Source organism: Choloepus didactylus, chromosome 11, assembly GCF_015220235.1.
Source record: "Choloepus didactylus isolate mChoDid1 chromosome 11, mChoDid1.pri, whole genome shotgun sequence".
Lineage (NCBI taxonomy): Eukaryota > Metazoa > Chordata > Mammalia > Pilosa > Megalonychidae > Choloepus > Choloepus didactylus.
In genome coordinates, this window is record NC_051317.1 from 54,066,934 (window position 1) to 54,083,746 (window position 16,813).

Below are 16,813 nucleotides of genomic sequence, written 5' to 3' on the forward strand. Positions count from 1 at the left end.
ACCAAAATCCCTATCTTACCTGAGTCTTTAAAAGCATTCAATAGTATTGCTTGTCTGTCTCCTTGAAATACTCTTTTTTTGTATCCATGACAGTTCTCTAAAAGTCTAATTTCTTAATCTTTTTTATATACACTTTGTCTTCTACCGACCCCATAATGTAAACATTCCTGATGGTATCTCTCTGCCCCTTTCTTTGCTTATTCTCTGTACTCCTTTTGCCAATCTCACTGCTTACCATTTACATGAAGACACTAACAATTATATTTTCCTGAAACACAGTCCTTTATTTCCAAGTCCTTTCTGACATCCTTATTCATATTTTCCACTTGTAAAACTTAACTTCTAAGTTTTATTAAACAACCCTGCTTCTCTTTCAGTAACCATCATGCACTTTGCTCAAGCCAGAAATACTGTGTACTGGAGTGGTTTGTCTTTCTCGCCTCTGTCACATACACTTAAAATCCAAGTCCTGTAAATTAAAGTTTCACCCTAACCTGCCCATTGTTTGCTCCATTACACTTCCATTGTCCCTGTTTTCTCCACCATAAGATTGCTTGGATTATAATAACAGTCTCTTACCTACTTCTGTGCTCACCAACCATCCTTCATTTGACTTACACAATGTGTTTTTAAGCCAAATTTGATCATGTAACTCTCTTGTTTAAAGCACTGCAAAGACTCTCTATTATATTCTGGATAAAATCTTAACACAGTATTGTGTATTTCCAACCCCTACATTAATTTATCTTTACTTAACTCTTCTGTGTCATCTCTTGCAATTATCCCCTTCACCTTGAGTGCTAGACAAATTGAATTGCTTCATTTCCCAAATGTGCACCCTGCTCTTCCTGCCTCCATGCCTTCAAATATTCTATGCACTCTTCTTAAAATAGTCCTCCTTTTACTGTTCACCTAAATACTGCTTCTAATTCAGACATGTGTATAATAATTTCTACTAGATAGAATTAACTGAATTCCAAAGTCACTTTTTCACTCCAAAAGTAAACTAAATTTTCCTCCTTCAATGACTATACCATTCTATAATGTAGCTGCCTGTCTTAGTTTGCCAAGATTCTATGACAAACACCACCCAATGGTCTGGCTTAAATAACAGGAATTAATTGTCTCATGATTGGGAGGTTAGAAGTCCAGAAACAAGAAACTGGCATGACTTGCTTCCTCCTGGAGTCTGTAACACTCTGGCAATCTTCCATCACCAATAGTAGCATTGTCAAAGGTCCTTTTTACAAATGGATTCATATCCACTAGACTAGGGATTAGGACTTGAACGTGTCCTTCTTGATAGATATAATTAAACCCCAAACTGCCTTTTACACTACTAGTATGAAACATGTGGTATGATAGGCCAAGAATATATGGGATTGTTGCTCATTGTTGTATCACCAGAGCCTAAAACAGAGCAATAATTAAAAATGTCTTTATAGAATTACTACACAGCATCATTAAAATGTGTCTCTCAAGAAGTAATCTCCTAAAACATTCAATGTACAGATTAAAAGATATGTAGAGATTTATATTTGCCATTTTGCCTCTCCCTGGGATGTTAACTTTTCAGAAATTATATTTTAATTTTCAAATATGAGACATCAGAAAGACTATAGAAAATCCTGAGTTCATCAGAATGAGCTTCACTTAGGTGTTTTTCTTAATTAAATTTATTTATTAAGTAAATCCATCTGATAATATCTCCTTGTTATATGAAATTGGGGTGAAGTAAAATATTGCACAATTTTGGTAGATTAAAAAAAAATGTCTTGTGGGAGGGAGAGAAGATGGCAGCATAGAGAGGAGTGGAAGTTAGTTAGTCCCCTGGAACAACAAATAAACAACCAGGAACAACTAGTAAAATAATCTGGAAAAACTGCTGGGGGACAACTTTGACTGTCCACATATCATACACCAACCTCGATTGGGAGGAATGACTGAGATCGCAGCATAAAATCTGTAAATAAAAGCTATGGAAACATGCCAGAATCTCCCTCCCTCCATGGCAGGCTGAATGGCAAAACCTCGCTGTGGTAGAAAGCAGCATTCTCTGAACAAGTGAATATTCCTCACTCCAACTCCAACTGGGATTTTAATTAACAAATGTGGGCTGCTTAATACATGCCACAAATCACCAACAAGCAAACAGAGGCTTTTAATGATGACTGACCTTAAAGAACCAGAAGACTGCTGTCCCAGGAGGGGGAGCCCAGAAAGCCAGGTGTTACCTCTGGCAAATGAGTGAATCTGGGGATCTGTGGGCTGGCTCTGAAATGGGGCTTTCAGTCACTTTTTTCTCTCTCAACCTGAGCAGCTCAGTGGAGAAAGCCACAACTATTTTCAGTTCACAGCACTCTGACCCAGACAAGGGTGGAGGTATCAGAGTCAGAGAGACAAAGAACCTATTTAAATGTAGAAGATAATTCCCTAGGGGGTGTATCTTCCCTAACAGGAAGGAGGTGGTGCCCAGCTCTACCACTGGCCTTCCATTCAGAACCAGACCCCAGAGCCTGGGGGAAAACAGCCAAAACAGAAACTAAGCAGGCCACACCTCCTTACACCAGTCAGGAGTGACAGGCTGACAGGTGCCACCAGCTGGGCAGATTAGGAAAAGCACAGTGGCTAGAGACCTCACAAAATATGTCATTCTTCTAAGACACACCCCTCAGGGAAACCTGATACTAAGTATTGCCCCTTCTGAGACCTGAAACCGTTCTGGTCTGGGAAAACCTGGTTGGGATAACCAAGAAAACCAGATGCCTAGACAACAGAAAACTACAACCTACACTAAGAAAAACAAAGATACAGCCCAGTCAGAGGAACAAACTTACACTCAATTGAGATACAGAAATTGAAACAACTAATGCTAAATCAATTCAACAAGTTTAGGGAAGATATGGCAAAAGAGATGAAGGGTATAATGAAAACACTGGATGAACATAAGGTAGAAATCAAAAGTTTGAAAAAACAGCTGGCATTCCATACAAATCAAAAGATTGAAAAAACAACTGACAGAATCTATGGAAAAGAAAGGCACAACGTAAGAGATGAAAGACACAATGGAAAACTACAACAGCAGATCTCAAGAAGCAGAAGAAAACACTCAGGAACTAGAGAACAAGACACCAGAAATCCTACACACAAAAGAACAGATAGGGAAATGAATGGAAAAATATGAGCAACATCTCAGGGAATTGAATGACAACATGAAATGCATGAATGTATCCATCATGGGTGTCCCAGAAGAAGAGAAGGGAGAAGGGGCAGAAGAAATAATACAGGAAATAATCAATGAAAATTTCCCATCTCTTATGAAAGACATAAAATTACAGATGAAAGAAGCATAGCATACCTCAAACAAAATAGAACTGAATAGGCCTATGCCAAGACACTTAATAATCAGATTATCAAATGTCAAAGACAAAGAGAGAATCCCGAAAGTAGCAAGAAAAAAGTGGTGTATCATATACAAAGGAAGCTTGATAAGACTGTGCAGATTTCTCAATAGAAACTATGGAGGCAAGAAGAAAGTAGTGTGATATATTTAAGATACTAAAAGAGAAAAACCACCAACCAAGAATCATATATCTGACAAAACTGTCCTCCAAATATGAGGAAGAGTTTAAAATAATCTCTGACAAACAGACAATGACAGAGTTTGTGAACAAGATACCTGTGCTACAGGAAATACTAAAGAGAGCACTACAGACAGATAGTAAAAGACAGGAGTGAGTTTGGAACACAATTTTGGGTGATGGTAGCACAGCAATATATGTACACTGAACAGAGATGACTGTTAGTATGGTTGAAAGAGGAAGGTTAGGAGGAGCATGTGGGACACCAGAAGGAAAGAGGAAAGATAAAGACTCGGACTGTGTAATATGGTGAAACCTAGAGTGCTCAACAATTTTGATAAAATGTACAAATATGTTTCTACATGAGGGAAATCAAATGAATGTTAACCCTGCAAGGTGTTAAAAATTGGGTGGTATTGGCGGAAAAATACAATCAATGCAAACTAGAGACTATAGTTAGCAGAAACATTGTATTATGCTTCCTTTAATGTAACAAAGGCAATATACCAAATCTAAATGCCTGTAAGAGTGGGGCATAAGGGAAGGGTATGGGACTCTTGCATTGGTGATGTTGTCTGACTCTTTTATTCTACTTCAGGTTAACTCTATCTTTCCTTTTGTTGATTCCTAGCTATCATGTGTTTTTTTTTCTCCATTCTTTTTTCTTTTTCTTTTGTCTCTCTACCTTCTTTGACTCTTCCTCCTCCTTTTTGGAAGAAATGGAGATGTCCTTATATAGAGAGTGGTTATGGTGGTGAACACATAAATATATGACTATACAGGGAACCATCAATTGTTTACTTAGGATGGAATGTATGGTGTTTGAACAAAACTATCTTAAAAAAAAAAAAATACAGGTTGATGAGAAACCTTGACGGCACTGTACTGAATGTATTAAGCCAGACACATAAGGACAGATATTACATGTTCCCACTGATATGAACTAATTATAATTTGTAAACTCATAGACAAAGAAATATAAGTTACCAGGATATAGAACAAGGCTAAAGAATGGGGAGGGGTTGCTTATTATGAGCAGAATATTCAACTAGGTTGAACTTAAATGTTTGGAAATGTATGGAGATGATGGTAGCACACTGTGAGAATATCTAACAGTGCTGAATGGTGTGTGAATGTGGTGGAAATAGGAAGCTCAGAGTCACATATATCACCAGAAAGAAAGTTGGAGGCTAAAAGATGGGAATGTACAAAACAGTGAATCTTGTAATGGGCAATGTCTGTGATTAACTGTACAAATATTAGAAATCTCTTTCATGAAATAGAACAAATGTATGATGTTATAAGCAGAAGTTAATGAGAGGCACATATAGGGAAAAATATACCTATCACAAACTATATACTACAGTTAGTAGTATTTTAACATTCTTTCATCAACAGAAACAAATGTACTCCACCAATACTATGAGTCAATAATGGGGGTGGGTGAGTAGGGTTATGAGAGGATTTGAGTTTTCTTTTTTTGTCTTTATTTTTTTTCTGGAGTAATGAAAATGTTCTAAAAATTAAAAAAAAAAAATTGTGGTGATGGATGCACAGCTGTATAATGGTACTATGGGCAACTGATTGTAAATACTTTGGATCTTTGGATAATAGTATGGTATGTGAACAATCTCAATAAAATTAAATTTTAAGAAAGTCTTGTAATAAATTAACACACAATTGAATAAATATAGATATAGAAATATACTTTGCTACTATGCTCTATGATGCTTTTTACTTTTATTTTTATAATTGGAGATCTTTGTTTTGCTTAACTAAATATTTAATATCTAAAAAGGATATTTATAGTCAATATTGAATAAAGAAAAACAATAAAATAAACATGGGTGAATCCACACAGAGAAAAAATTGAATATATAAAGCCATCTCATCTCATTCTTTTCTTAAACAGTAGGTAACAATTCTGCTACATTATTGTGTTCATTATTTAATTTTTAAAATATACCATATAAGTATATAACTTTAAGCAACATACTATTATACTGTTGTCTTTTATATGTCTTTGACTATCATTTAGGTGGAATTTGCTTGTGTGTATATGTATGTAAATATTATGAATAGCTCACAATATTTTTATACATTCTCTTGATGTTGGACATTTAGATTGATTGCTGTTGTGAGCTCTATTGAGCTGTCTTCTGATTTATTTGTGAAGAAGTTTCAATTAGCTGTGAAGTAGCAGTGGCATTTCATGGTTGATTCTTATGCAAATATTCAGGTTTACAAAATAATGATAAATTATTTTCCAGCTGATTTAACTTCCATTTTCCTCATTGTTGACATTTTAAAAATATTTTCAGGTGATTGTTTTCTATTCAGCTTCCCCCTAAAATGCCTGCTTACAAGTTTTACCCCTTTTTTCCTTCTGGATTGGTTATATTGATACTATTATTTAGTGGGTATTTATCTATTTTGAAATCAAAATCTTTACCAGTATAAAATGTATTTTCTCCCAGTTGGCAGTCTGTCTTTTCAATTTCTATATAGAAAATTATAATTAATTGAATTCTTAGTGAAATGCAACAGTCTTTTATTTTAAGCTTTATGGGTTTTGTGTCTTTCAGAATTTTCTTTCTCATACTTATTATAAATATTTAACCTGCAACATTTTGTAGCTTCCCCTTGTTTACTTAAGTTCTTAATACAGTAGAATTAATTTTGGCCAGAGGTAAAATAGAGATAAAATTATATGTCTTATAAGGATAACAGATTGTCCTAGCATCACTTAGTCAAAGGTTGGTGGCATTTTAACAAGTCTGAGAAAGTTTAGAATTATGACTTTTTTGCAAAGAAAAAGTAAAATAGAATACTAAGAAATTGTCCAGCAATTTTTTATTTTTGGTCAAAGAGTGTAATTCTTTTTTAATTCAAAGTAAAACCAGACTATTGTATATTTTTGTTTTTGCCTGACCCATGTTCTATTCATCACATTGTCATGTTTAAGAAAATAAATTAGTGAAAAAGTATATGGGTCGTCATTTCAGCACACCATTTGTATCTTAAGTGGTCAGCACTCGAGAATAACTTTCTACTGAAATAACCATGAAATGGAAGATTAATCAAGTCCTATATTAACTGATTTTAATACCTTTAGTAGCTTCAGCTATACCAGGTTTTGTTTAAAAAAAAATATTATACCATCCTTCTTCTACTTTTCTGTAAAAAAGTTAAAACTGTTTAATAGTAATGGAATATTATTTTATGGTACAAATCTGCATTTAGGGAAAGAAGAAAAACAAGAAACATAAAAAAAGGCTATTTGACTTTTATCATTATTTTTAAAAGTAATTTAATTCTCTTGCTGAGTACATGATGCTGTAGAAAATTACCAAAAATTTAAAAGGGAAACAAGTGTGTGAGTAGAATGTGCTTTCTCATGATATTTCATCCAACATGTACTGGTGAGGCTCCATTGCTTCAGTCATGGCCTCGTGGCAACCTGCATACGGCAGAGTCTGCTCAAAGAGTTGCCAGGGAAGGAGGGATATCCCATTGAATCCAGACCCCAGCAGAAGTGTATCTTCTCTTTACATCTGCCACCCCCACACTTGAATTTTAAAATGTCTTTGCTTATGGGAGAATAGGAAGAGAGATTGTTATTTTAATGTGTATAAATGTATGGGGAGTAGAGTTCTACTTAGTTAACCACTGTTTAGCACATTTTTTTCACTGAAATATTCACATCTTCACCCACAGTTTTACATTTGTCTTCAATTCATTGCTTGCATTTCCCCTTGATCCCATTTTTCCTCCTCAATGTCCACAACCATTCTTTGTGACTCTTTAACATCTCCTTCATTTTCTCCTTATTGAAGTAAGCCCATGTTTCTTTTACCTAAAAACAGCCTTTTATCATGCTGGCTTCTTTCGGGTTCAGACTTCGACCTTACTAGTAACCGCATCGAGCAGGATTATGTCAAACAGAAATATACACCTTTGTCAAACACAATGTACATTACCATTTTTTATGTCTTTGCTTGTATTGTTTGTCTGCTTCTCTGTTAACATTCTGAGCCTGCCAGTATTAGAACAAGGCAGATTCAACTTTTTATAGTAAGACACTGAGACTGAACTTTCAATATGTGTGTGTTCTTATCTATATCTGTGTGGTATGCATCTATGTGTAATCATTCGGATGAAAACTAAATGCTGTAGTTCTCCAAGGCATTTTTGTTGTATATAGATGTTAATTATAGATAAAAGAGCATTATCAAAATGAGAAAAATGTGATTTTTGCTGATTAAAAATAGTATCATTGTCATTGTTAAGAACTGCTTACCATTTATTCCTGGTTACTTTGAAATGAAGAAAATGTTATCTGCATAATTTAACGTTTCAGGTGAATTTAACTGTAAGTCGTTCAATAGTAAATTTTAGGCATGTACTGCCAGATTCATGCAACTGAATTGTAGGGCTACCAGATTAGGCTGGGGAGGCCCCTGAATATAAAAAGCCAACAATATTATTCTTTGTTTTCACTCTGAGTTTATTTTATGAAATTATAGAATTTAGAATATTATGAGTTTGGTTTAACTTATGCTCTCTATAGAACTTATGTAGACAGAGGAGAAGAAAGGAAAAGGTAATTCTCTGAACCTGTCTTGGGAATAGGGTTTATGGTTCTTTTTGTGAAAACTTTTAGCCTAGAATTTAGCTGAGTCACAAGCAGAAGTGATTGCAGGTGTGAAACTTTGATTCCATCTCAGCACAATCCTTCAGAGTTAAGAGACCACCTGGGCCTTAGGTGAGAGATTCACTTACCTTACGGGTGCTAAAAGGACCCCTCAGAATTGAGGGGAGGATTGAGAACTTGAAGCTTGCCTTTTGAGAAAGAAGTATTTGTACTAATGCAGACTGTTCATCACTGATAACTTTAAAATGTTAGAGTGTGTATCAGGTTTAGAGCACGTGTCAGGTTAGAGCATGGTCTAGGTAATTCTGAAAAAGCAAAGAATGATTTTAAATTTTTAGAAATGAGAGGATTCAAGTCAGCCTGTATTAAATACTAATTACTTTTACTGTTCTTATTTTATCTATTATATTTACTCAGTCAGCACACATATATTTTAAAACTGATGTTTTGACTACTTCTACTAGATGTATGAATAAAGAGAAGGAAAATGTATATGCTGACTCCCAAGGAAATCTAAGCCAAGTAAATGATAAAGCATGTTCTGACAGAAATCAACAGAGGCTATGGAATAGAAGAAAGGTTTAATTATCTTTGTGAAGGATAGATAAAATTTTGATATATTAAATAATGTTTGATTTGAACCCTGATACATGAGCAAGTCTCTTCCAACAGGAACCGTATGGTGTGAAAAGTCATAGTGTAAGAGCAAAGACTATGATAAATAGAGCAGTATGACACATTTGGGAAACTGCAGGGATATGCTGGGAGACTAAGGTGATGGAGGTGAACAGTAGCCGATTATGATGTGAACTTCATTACTTGGCATGGTAGATTGAATCCTGTACCCAAGAAGGACATGTTCTTAATCCATGTCCCAGCATCTGTGTACCCATTTGTAAACAGCATATTTGAATATGTTAAAGTGAGTCCAGTTTGGATTCATTTGTGAATAGGATCTGCCAAGATCCTAGATAGGTGAGGCCAAGAATCAGAGTGAGTCTTAATCATATTACTGGAGGTCTCATAAAGAGAAGAAACGGGAAGTAAGAAGTCATAGAAAACCATACAGGGGGTCTTCCATGTTACAGAGGACTGCTATCACCAGAACTACACCAACCCCAAGAGAAAGCATAGTTTTGCTGACATCTTGATTTTGCCCTTCAAGTGTTTGAAAATTTGAGGAAATGAATGCTTGTTTTTTTTTGTTTTTTATTTTTTTGTTTTTGTTTTTGTTTTTGTTTTTTGTAAACAATGCATTGTGTGGTATTTGTCATAGCAGTTCGGAAAATTAAGACACCTGAGCAACAGGAAGCCATTGCAAAGTTTAAGCAAAGATGTGGAACGGCTAGTTTCACATTTTAGAATGATCAGTCCAGTAGGCAGAGATGAGGATGGTCAATTTTAGAAGACTGATACGGATACAGGAAGAGCAATTGAGAGACACTTTAGTATTGTCAATACAAAATAAAATTATACTGAAATACGTGGATTGAGAGAAGCATTCATTTGTGAACAAGATCAGGAAATTTGGATATATAGCAGCTGGTTACTCAGGGGATATGGGCACATTAGAGAGGTGTTTTGGGATAACACTTCTAATTTAGGTGTCTGTGAAGTGATGATACTCATTCCTCAATTAGAAAATATAACAAAATAAGTAAGTTTGGAGAGAAAGCGAGTGTCTCCTTAAATTTTGTGCCTTATGTATCTCACTTGCCTGATTGTTGTCTTGACAGTGGTGATAAAACTGTCTTGCTCTGTTCTTTTAAATATTGTCTACATTTGGTTCTTGTGGAGTTGTGTCAGGTAAGTTCCTTGCCATTTTCTATGACCCTGGGTTTCTTCATTGACATATACTATTTGTACATATTTGAAATTTAAATTATCTTATTTATTAAATTAGCAAATTCAAAAATCTACATAATAAGATCTTAAATGGATATTTATCGATTTCTTCTCAACTGGCATATCTATGATAGATGTCAGATACCAAAGTGAATGTAAGACCCATATACCTTTGAAGACTATAAAAAGATATACTAAAAATTCAAATCAGAAGTGCTTGCATCTGTAGTAGATCAAAAATATTAAAAGAGAGGAGAAAGGATGTATTATGAACTTTTCTTGAAGAAAGCCATTGCCATGCTGAGTCTCCAGCATCTCCTGCCTGTTCAGGGGTGATAATTTCTTCTCCTTAAACTTAGTGAGTGATATTTACCTGGAAATGTCTTTTGAAAATTGAAGAATATTCTCTGAATGTGGAGGCATAAATCACTAGTAAGATTTACATCTGAGAGCAACAAAGCTAAATGATAGACATGATATATTGGAATCAGCCTCCTCGAGCTTCTGGAGACAATGGATGCATAAATATTTCTATTGATGGTATGTTGGACACTCAAGAGAGAGAGCCAAAAGTGGGAGAGGGTCCTTAAAAGCAAGAAGTTGAAGAAAAATCCTGGATTCCTAGATATTGAGGAAGGAATTGCCAATGACAAAGGCAACCACTTCTCAATCTCAATTTCCTTAAATATGTTTATAATTTCCATCATCTGTCTTTACAGAACATTTCTTTTTTACCCAAACTCCAACAAATCTTTGACCAAACCAGGAATTCAAATTCACTGATTTACCCATATTTTAATAATCCCTATTTCTTTAAATAATATCTACATTATTTTACATACTTAAATTATATATATATCCCAGGGTCCATAATAATAATAACTTCTTAGTATATATCCTCAACTCCCTTATTCCTCTTTCAAATCTTGTACTCATTTGGCAAAACATAACCATGGTGGAAACTAACTCACTAAGTATTCTACACGTAGACATGTGGCTGACTATGCCTGGAGAAAAAATGAAGTGAAAAAGAAATGAACAAATAAACAGGCCAAAAGATAGAACCATGATTATTGGGTTCATTTCAAATTCAAGGTGATAAAAACTTAAAATGATCCTTAAATTATTCCCATAGCTATACTGTATTTTCTTAGTCAATTCAGTCTACCAATTTCCTGGTCAACTCATATATCTTTTTCTTTCTTATCAGATCTCCAATACATTTGTTCCTACTGTATACTCAGCTGATGACTTTGCTCCCTTCTTTCCTGAAAAATTAAAATGACTTGAAGGCCACATCCACAGATTCTTACCACCACACAAGCCACATCCATACATTGTCTTCTCTGAGATTTTTACAGGTAAATCATTCATGCTCCTTTTAACTAATCCTTCCACTAGTGTTTAGATATCATCCTCTTTTGCCTACTGACAGGCATTGATTCTGCAATTTTCCCATTAATGTATCAATTTTTCTTTCCCTACTGTATCTAATTCATCAGCATTAAAATATTCTCTTGTTACATTTCAAGAATCCCTCATTGGTAGAGATGGTCTAATAGTTCACCAAATTGGTACACTTTTTCTGCTAGGTACACAAACAGATTAGATTTTCCAGCATCCTTTGAGTTAGAAGTACTCATGTGACTGAATTCTGATAAATTGAAAAGGAACAGTAGTGATGCATATAGAACACATGCCTGGCAGCTCTCTGCTCCCATTCTCTCCACTGCTATTAACAAAAGACTCAAAAACACTAGGGAGTCATACAACAGAAAGCTCCATGTTGAGGAGAGACTCATGCTGAACTTTTGCAGGAGCAAAAAGTAAACTTTTCTTATTTTCAATGCTAGTAAATGAATACTATTATTTTATGTTGGTTTGTTACAATGGTTTTTCTCTCTATCTGCCATCATTACCTTAGTTGACTTTGAAAATAAACTACTTGAATATAGCTTCTATACTTGTTATATTCAATATCACTGTTGTCTCTCTTAAATCTACTCAATCACCTCTTTGTCTCTACTACACCAACAAACTTTTATTCTCAATGTCATCAGTCTCCTCCATATACTAAATCCAATGATTAAATCTCAGTCCCCAACTTGCTCGACTTTTGAAGAGTTTTGAAACAATTTTTATTTTCCTTTTGGTAATACTTTCTTCACTTGGTATCCAAGCAACTAATTATCTCTATTTTGTTCTTACCTCAATAGATTTTCTCTCTGTATTTTTACTTAGTCCCATTCTTCTCTTTGATCTTTTAAAATTGGGGTCAATGTTTGCATCCTTTCTGATATTTTTTCTACTCTTATTCTCTTGGTGCTTTCATTCAGTCTAAAAGCTTTAAACAATAGTGACATATTGACTACTTCCTAATTGATACCATCTGAATGATTCTCTCACCTGTTCTCTAGACTTGTATATCCAAATGTCCTCTTAGTATCACCATATCACATATCAAACTTGTAAAAAACTGTACTATTGATCTTACTCCAAACTATAAAACTCACACTCTTCCCGATCCCAGTTTTTGACAATTTCATCATTTCTGTTGCTATCACTAAAAAATATGGATTCTTCCTTGATCACTCTCTTTCTCTTACCCCACAAATATTTTAACAGGAAATCATTCTGGTTGTTCCTGTTAACATATACAAAGTTCACTACCTATGAAGTATTCTTACAATGAAACAATGAACTTTAATTATATATATATATCTAATTTTTAATTTATAGAATATATGAGTTATAGAAGAACTAGTTGGACAGCACTACAGTAATGAAGATGAATAATAGTGTTTTAAGATAAAATCTAGAGTCTGACTACATTTCACTTTATCCACTACAATTACACTGCTCTGAGCCATCATCATTTTTAACCTTGATTTTGCTAGTGTTCTGACTACAGTCTCTGATTTTACTCTTGCCCCTCCACCAATCTTATCTCAACAAAGTAGCCAGAGTGATTCTTTTAACATTGAAGTTGGATTATGACACTTTTCTGCTTAAAGCCAGAATGGTTTCCTATTTCTATCAGAATTGTTTAAGCTTTATCAGAGTAAGGGTCAACATCTTGTCAATAACCTATTCAACTTTAGGTGATATACTTCCCTATTATCTCTCTCACATCATCTCGTTCTTTTGTCCCATTCACTCTGCTTATGCCACAAGGACCACTCCAAGAATGCCAAATACTGTCTTGCCTTAAGACCTCTGCATGGTCTGTTCCCCTGCCTATAACTTTCCATCCCCTAGATTTTCACATGACTAAAGCCAACATCTACTTCAAGTCTTTACTCCAGTCTCCTTGACAATGCATTTACTTTATAACCCTAATTATTTTTTTCAGTCATACCCCAGACTTCAGATATCATTTATGTTAGGCAAAACTCCGCCCCCCCAAAACATAAACAACACACCCTTAGAAGCTGTCCCACAACAGACGTGACTGTTTACATAAAACCCACTCTTAGCTAATGGAACAGTCTGAGCAAGGACAAAAACAAAAATTTTCCATAATGTAATAACCTCCCTGATGTCAACTCCTTATCTTACCATGAACACCCATAAAGTCAACTCCTTATCTTACTGTGTGCTGGTTTGAATGTATTATATCCTCCAAAACACCATTATCTTTGATGTAATCTTGTGTGGGCAGACTTATCAGTGTTGATTAGATTGTAATTCTTTGAGTGTTTCCATGGAGGTGTGCCCCACCCAGCTGTGGGTAATGACTCTGATTGGATAATTTCCATGGAGTTGTTACCCCACCCATTCAGGGTGGGTCTAAATTAAATCACTGGAGCCATATAAATGAGGTGACAAACAGAAGGAATTCAGTGCAGCTGAGAGTGACATTTTGAAAAGGAGCTACAGCCAAGAGGGACAGTTTGAAGAATGCACAGGAGCAGAGAGAGGAAAAGCAGTTTACAGAGACATTTTGGAGATGGCCTTTGAAAGCAGGCTTTTGCTCCAGAGAAGCTAAGGGAGGACAAATGTCCCAAGAGCAACTAAGAGTGACATTTTGGAGAGAAGCTGAAGCCTAGAGAGGAACATCCTGGGAGAAAGCCATTTTGAAACCAGAACTTGGAGCAGACACCAGCCACATGCCTTCCCAACTAACAGAGGTTTTCCAGATGCCATTGGCCATCCTCCAGTGAAGGTACCCATTTGTTGATGCATTACCTTGGACACTTTATGGCCTTAAGACTGTAACTGTGTAACCAAATAAACCCTTTTTTATAAAAGCCAATCCGTCTGTGGTGTTTTGCATTCTGGCAGCACTGGCAAACTAGAACATACTGTGATGTCAACTCCTTATCCTACCCTGAGCAAACCAATCTCCTGACTCAACTCCTTACTTCTCCATCTTACCTACCAACAATTATTCCCTCAAACCTCCTCCCAAAAAAGCTATAAAACTGTACTCCCAACTTTGTTTGGGGCTGTTGCCACTCTTAGGCTTCAACCTGCCTACGCGATGCTACAATAAAACTTTCTCCAATTGAGCTCTGGTCTCTTCTCTTCCTGGTCAAAAAATTTAACATATCGGTGCCAAAATCCTGCTTTGAGGTTTATAGGGTAAGGAGAAATATTATTAGATATTATAATATCTAATATTGCCTGAACAATTATCAATTACAATTTAGTTGCCTACTACTTATTTTCTTCTCCCATCCACTGTGTTCACTGCACAGGAACAAGATTTTCTTTGTTCTTAATTTTTTTTTTTGCACTCATATATGCCCAGCACATTTAATGGGTCTCAACATAGTGGAACTTAATAAATAGTTTAATAGATGAAATTTTAAAGATTTATTTAAAATTTAATTAACTAAATTATGTAAAATATTTGAGTTGCTCTAATATATTAAATACATCAGTAATCTATGCTTAGAATATCTGATTGCTAAGTAGAAAAGAAAGGGTTAACATTAGGTTTTTCTTAGAGTACACCTCACTTTTAAGTTCCTGTTAGATCTGAACAGGAACTTTCCCTATTACATCAGAAGATGGATTTATGGCAAGCTGTGTTGATGATCTCAGATTTCTCCACGGGAAAAATATTTCACTTGTTTTGTTGACTGCCTGTATGCTATAAACAATAGGTGACATTTGGGTCTGAGTAACATCTATAATCTGTGTGAGTCTGACATGGCTATTCAACCCTTTGGTGTTATTTCACCAACCAACCAGTCAATTGCCTAAACTGAATAGATAAACACGTTGTATCTAAAATTCTCTAATGGTTCCAAATTGTTTAAAATTTTTTAATCTTCTACCTTTGAAGTTAAAAATCACAAGCATAAATAAATTGCTAGATTAAACATTTTAATTTTCTGTGGGAAATGTTAGTTTCTAATTTGTAAGTTTCTTAAATACGAAATATGAAAAAACACTTTCACTAACAAATATTAAACTGATTTTTTTTAAATAGAACCTTCAAATATACTACCAATACGATTTTAATTTACTTCAGTAATTTGATTGTGGATTCTTTCCCAGAGGGCTGAATCTTGACTGATTCTGAACATTGCAGAGATCTGGAGTTAAAGACATATGAGGCATTTTCTCACAAACATGAAGGAGAAAATGGACTCATTGATAATTATTCTTGCAATAGAGTTTTCAAAGTCTGCACCTTATCAATAGGTTGTTCTGCAAACCCTTTCCTCTGATATTAATTTAAGACTTTAACCTAATCTTATGTAACGTTCACCTTTTATGACTTGACAAAAAGTTGTAGGAAATTCTTCCTTCGGTCAAAGTGATTCATCATTTGATTGAGATCCATTAAATTAGTCTGATTCTATTCCTAATTAATTTCTTAAGCTTCTTTTCTGGACTTTATTGATATTTGAATATCATGTGATTTGATTCTAGATATTTTCCCTTTCTGGCAGTAATGACATAACAATTAAATCATACTGGAACTATTTCTATCTATGGCCCACAAATGAAAAATTACTTTCTCTTTCCTTCCAATCACAATAGAATAGGATCCACACCTCTAAGAATAGTTGGTGTGCCATATATTACCTTTGCTGTATGAATTATAACAATTTTGCTTATTTTTCTTTTCTTTGTAAACATGGATTTCCTTACTTGAGTTACTATATCTGCAGAGATAGAGAATAAAAGGAAATAAATAAATAAAACCAGATATAAGGACTGTGAAGCAATTGAAATAAAAGAAAACATTAAAGAGCCAGAGATGAGGTCTATTGCAAACTCATTAAGCCTACACATGAGTTTATTCAAGAAGCATGTAATACCTATGAAAATTAAACTACACCAATGCAGATACTTTTAAGCTTAGTCATTAAGTTTTTCATTCTGCCTATTCACCCAGTTAAAAAATTAAGGTAATGACAGAATTTTAAGGTTTTTATACTTTATTAAACATATTTTCTTATTTCTGTGACTAACTGTATGTGTATGTGTGTGTGTATATATATATATATATATATATATATATATATATATATAAAACATATCGCATAATCAAGTTTAATCATGTTTCAGAAAGAGGTGAGCGAGTAACTTTCTCTGAGAAAATACATTGACTCTATGTAGGCTGCAATTATTTGTTGGGACATTAAATCAACCTATTTTTCTATTCTGACAATGACAAAAATAATTAACATTTGGTGAAAATATGTGGGTCAAAATGTTTACTTTTTGTTTTTATTACCAAAAAAAAAAAATGTGAAAAATCCAGTGAATATGA